Source organism: Hordeum vulgare, chromosome 2H (genome assembly GCF_904849725.1).
Source record: "Hordeum vulgare subsp. vulgare chromosome 2H, MorexV3_pseudomolecules_assembly, whole genome shotgun sequence".
Classification (NCBI taxonomy): domain Eukaryota; kingdom Viridiplantae; phylum Streptophyta; class Magnoliopsida; order Poales; family Poaceae; genus Hordeum; species Hordeum vulgare.
In genome coordinates this window covers 242,948,594-242,954,593 of record NC_058519.1, presented here as the reverse complement: position 1 = coordinate 242,954,593, position 6,000 = coordinate 242,948,594, and positions in this window count along the sequence as shown.

Sequence of the window (6,000 nt, the reverse complement as noted above, 5' to 3'; positions counted from 1 at the left end):
GATTAGTTTTGTTTCCTCCTTGGAATGGAGAGCCCGGGGTTCATGTTATTTCAATCAATGTAATCAGATAAAGATCCATATATCTGTTTAGTGTGTATGTATTTATTGTTTGTTAGGTAAACAATATGTGTTTTGGATAAGTGACATATGTGCAAAAAATTATGATAATATTGTGTCTAAGGTTTTACAATGATTTAATGGTTGATCTATACAAATGATCATTTTGCTAATAATCCGTTAGATGATTATATATATACCCCATTGTAAATAAACACTCTGTAAGAGCATTTAGATCACCACTTTAGTGATAATAGGTAGTAGCACTTAATTGAAAGTTCCTTGTTTCTTTGAAAATAATAGTTTCATGTATTTATAGTCATTAGTTAATAATTTTGTTCACTAAGTTGCTTGTGATATCATTTTATGCATTTCGTTAATGAATGTCATGATTTTTTAAAATGTATATGTGCTATGTGACAATGTTGGCAGCGATAAATATGACCAGAGGAGGTACAAGAAACAAAAGCTTAGGGAGCTCTATGTGGGAACGCATAATCATTGTATCAGGACCCATAATGTGGGCTTCAGATGCTTGTTCTGCGCCCAAACTCTTCAACCCGTGTTTGCAAGTGTTCTTCGCATGATAGAGGACAAGACATTGGCTCCTTCGGGCAGTATTATTCTCGCAGGATGGCGCAGGCCGCGTCCACGGAGTACATAATACCCCCAACTTAATTGTACGCTAATCATACACCAAAGTGCGTCAGACCAAGATTCGGGACTCACGGGAAGATATCACAACACAACACTAGACACAAATTAAAGTCAAATAAGTTTCATATTACAACCCAGGGGCCTCGAGGGCTCAAACACATAAGCTCGAATACAAACGATTCTACAAAAGGAAATAATATCTCAGTACAAACATAAGTAAACAATTTTTGCCTTAAGAAGGCTAGCACAAACATAACACCGGAGCGAAAAGTCAAGGACTCCTTCCTGTGATCCCCCTAGCTTCTCCTGGTCGTCAGCGGGCTCCACGTAATAGTAGGATCAGCCATCTCCTAGGCTTTGTCAACGGGTCACGTCAAGTCGTATCAATAGTGAGTACTCATCCAAAGTACTCGCAAGACTCACATCGGAACTATGTGCTACTTTTTGAGCTTGCGTTGGTTTTCCCTTGAAGAGGAAAGGGTGATGAAACAAAGTAGATAAGTATTTCCCTCAGTTTGTTGAGAACAAAGGTATTAGTCCACTAGGAGGAACAAGAAAGCCCCAATCTTTGCACCTACACAAACTATCAAACACTTGCACCCAACGCTAAAAAGGGGTTGTCAATCCCTTCACGGTTATTTGCAAGGATGAGATCTGATAGAGATAGATATAAAAGATTGCTAGAACAAAAAGTAAATAAAGTAAATAAATGTCACCAATATATTTTTGGTTTATAGATCTAAAAGTATAATATGGAAAATAGACCCGGGGGCGATAGGTTTCACAAGAGGCTTCTGTCATGAAGGAAAACAATACGGTGGGTAAACAAATTACTGTCGAGCAATTGATAGAAAAGAGTATAATTATGAAGATATCCAAGGCAATGGTTATGCATATAGGCATCACGTCCGTGTCAAGTAGACCGAAACGATTCTGCTTCTACTAATATTACTCCACACATCGACTGACTCCTGCCTGCATCTAGAGTATTAAGTTCATGAAGAACAGAGTAACGCATTAGGTAAGATGACATGATGTTGAGGGATAAACTCAAGCAATGTGATGAAAATCCGATCTTTTTATCCTTGATGGAAACAATGCCATATGTGCCTCGCTACCCCTACTTTGTCACTCGGTGAGGACACCGCAAGATTGGACCCAAAACTAAGCACTTCTCCCACTGCAAGAATTACCAATCTAGTTGGCCAAACCAAACGAATAACTCGAAGAGACTTGCAAAGATATGAAATCATGCATATAAGAATTCAGAAAAGACTAAAATAATATTCATAGATAATCTGAACATAAACCCACAATTCATCGGATCTCGATAAACACACTTCAAAGAGTATTACATCGGATAGATCTCCATGAAGATCATCAAGAACATGGTATTGAAGAACAAAGAGAGAGAAGAAGCCATCTAGCTACTAGCTATGGACCCGTAGGTCTGTGGTGAACTACTCATGCATCATCGGAGGGGCAATGGAGTTGATGTAGATGCCGTCCATGATCGATCCCCCCTTAGGCAGATTACTGGAAAAGGCTCCCAGATTGGATCTCACGGGAATAGAGGCTCCCAGCGGCGAAAAAGTATTTTTTGTTTCTATCTTGTATTGAGGGAATATTTGGGAATCTATAGGAGGAGGATTAGGGTTAGGAGGCCTATAGGGGGGCCACAACCCAGGGCCTCCCATAGGGCGCGCCCTGCAGGCTTGTCATCTTCCGGCAGGTCTCGTGCCCTCCTCTCCACGTCTGGCAGGTTTCTTCTAAAAAAGAAAAATCATGTTGGAAATATGCCCTAGAGGCAATAATAAATTAATTATTATTATATTTCTTTGTTCATGATAATCGTTTATTATCCATGCTATAATTGTATTGATTGGAAACACAGTGCATGTGTGGATACATAGACAAAACACTGTCCCTAGTAAGCCTCTAGTTGACTAGCTCGTTGATCAAAGATGGTCAAGGTTTCCTGACCATAGGCAAGTGTTGTCACTTGATAACGGGATCACATCATTAGGAGAATCATGTGATGGACTAGACCCAAACTAATAGACGTAGCATGTTGATCGTGTCATTTTGTTGCTACTGTTTTCTGCGTGTCAAGTATTTGTTCCAATGACCATGAGATCATATAACTCACTGACACCGGAGGAATGCTTTGTGTGTATCAAACGTCGCAACGTAACTGGGTGACTATAAAGATGCTCTACAGGTATCTCCGAAGGTGTTCGTTGAGTTAGTATGGATCGAGACTGGGATTTGTCACTCCGTGTGACGGAGAGGTATCTCGGGGCCCACTCGGTAATACAACATCACACACAAGCCTTGCAAGCAATGTGACTTAGTGTAAGTTGCGGGATCTTGTATTACGGAACGAGTAAAGAGACTTGCCGGTAAACGAGATTGAAATAGGTATGCGGATACTGACGATCGAATCTCGGGTAAGTAACATACCGAAGGACAAAGGGAATGACATACAGGATTATATGAATCCTTGGCACTGAGGTTCAAATGATAAGATCTTCGTACAATATGTGGGATCCAATATGGGCATCCAGGTCCCGCTATTGGATATTGACCGAGGACTCACTCGGGTCATGTCTGCATAGTTTTCGAACCCGCAGGGTCTGCACATTTAAGGTTCAACGTTGTTTTATGCGTATTTGAGTTATATGGTTGGTTACCGAATGTTGTTCGGAGTCCCGGATTGGATCACAGACGTCACGAGGGTTTCCGGAATGGTTCGGAGACGAAGATTGATATATAGGATGACCTCATTTGGTTACCGGAAAGTTTCCAGGCATTACCGGAAAAGTTTCGGGCTCATCGGTAGTGTACCGGGAGTGTCGGGAGGAGTGACGGGGACCATCGAGAGGGGTGTCACGCCCCAAGGGGTCTCATGGGCTATGGGAAGATATAAACCAGCCCCTAGTGGGCTGGAATAAGTTCCCACTAAGGCCCACAAGGTTTGAGAAGGGAAAAACACAAGGTGGAAAGAGTTTCCAAGTGGGAAGGTGGAATCCTACTCCAAGTAGGATTGGAGTAGGACTCCTCCACCTCAAATTTCGGCCAAACCTTGAGGGTTTGAGGCTGCCTCCTCCCCTCCCTCCCTCCTATATATACTGAGGTATTAGGGATGATTTGAGACAACTTTTGCCACGGCAACCCGACCACATACCTCCACGGGTTTTCCTCTAGATCACGTTTCTGCGGAGCTCGGGCGGAGCCCTGCTGAGATTAGATCACCACCAACCTCTGGAGCGCCGTCACACTGCCGGAGAACTCATCTACCTCTCCGTCTCTCTTGCTGGATCAAGAAGGCCGAGATCATCGTTGAGCTGTACGTGTGCTGAACGCGGAGGTGCCGTCCGTTCGGCACTACATCGTGGGACGGATCGCGGGACGGTTCGTGGGACGGTTCGCGGGGCGGATCGAGGGACGTGAGGACGTTCCACTACATCAACCGCGTTTCTTAACGTTTCTGCTGTGCGATCTACAAGGGTACGTAGATCGGAAATCCCCTCTCGTAGATGGATATCACCATGATAGGTCTTTGTGCGCGTAGGAAATTTTTGTTTCCCATGCGACGTTCCCCAACAGTGGCATCGTGAGCTAGGTTCATGCGTAGATGTCTTCTCGAGTAGAACACAAAAGTTTTGTGGGCGGTGATGTGCGTTTTGCTGCCCTCCTTAGTCTTTTCTTGATTCCGCGGTATTGTTGGATTGAAGCGGCTTGGATCGACATTACTCGTACGCTTACGAGAGACTGGTTTCATCGCTACGAGTAACCCCCTTTGCTCAAAGATGACTGACAAGTGTCGGTTTCTCCAACTTTAGTTGAATCGGATTTGACCAAGGAGGTCCTTGTATAAGGTTAAATAGCAATTCATATATCTCCGTTGTGGTGTTTGCGTAAGTAAGATGCGATCCTACTAGATACCCATGGTCACCACGTAAAACATGCAACAACAAAATTAGAGGACGTCTAACTTGTTTTTGCAGGGTATGCTTGTGATGTGATATGGCCAACGATGTGATGTGATATATTGGATGTATGAGATGATCATGTTGTAATAGATAATATAGACTTGCACGTCGATGGTACGGCAACCGGCAGGAGCCATAGGGTTGTCTTTAAACTAACATTTGTGCTTGCAGATGCGTTTACTATATTGCTAGGACGTAGCTTTAGTAGTAATAGCATGAGTAGCACGACAACCCCGATGGCGACACGTTGATGGAGATCATGGTGTGACGCCGGTGACAAGAAGATCGTGCCAGTGCTTTGGTGATGGAGATCAAGAAGCGCATGATGATGGCCATATCATGTCACTTATGAATTGCATGTGATGTTAATCCTTTTTGCACCTTATCTTTCTTAGAACGACGGTAGCATTATGAGGTGATCTCTCACTAAAATTTCAAGACGAAATTGTGTTCTCCCCGACTGTGCACCGTTGCGACAGTTCTTCGTTTCGAGACACCACGTGATGATCGGGTGTGATAGACTCAACGTTCACATACAACGGGTGCAAAACAGTTGCACACGCAGAACACTCGGGTTAAGCTTGACGAGCTTAGCATGTGCAGACATGGCCTCGGAACACATGAGACCGAAAGGTCGAGCATGAATCGTATAGTTGATATGATTAGCATAGAGATGCTTACCACTGAAACTATTCTCGACTCATGTGATGATCGGACTTGAGATAGTGGATTTGGATCATGTACCACTCAAATGACTAGAGAGATGTACTTTTTGAGTGGGAGTTCTTGAGTAATATGATTAATTGAACTAATTGTCATGAACATAGTCTAATGGTCTTCGCGAATTACGATGTAGCTTGCGCTATAGCTCTACTGTTTTTATATGTTCCTAGAGAAAATTTAGTTGAAAGTTGATAGTAGCAAACTTTGAAGAGGATTGTCCTCGTTGCTGCGCAGAAGGCTTATGTCCTTAATGCACCACTCGGTGTGCTGCTCCTCGAGCGTCGTCTATGGATGCTGTGAACATCCGACATACACGTTTCTGATGACTACACGATAGTTCAGTGCAAAATACTTAATGGCTTAGAAGCAAGGCACCGAAGACGTTTTGAAACGTCACGGAACATAAGTGATGTTCTAAAGAGATGAAATTGTGATTTCATGCTCGTGCCCTTGTTGAGAGGTACGAGACCTCCGACAAGATTCTTTGTCCACAAAGTAAAGGAGAAAAGCTCAATCGTTGAGCGTGTGCTCAGATTGCCTGAGTACGACAATCACTTGAATCAAGTGG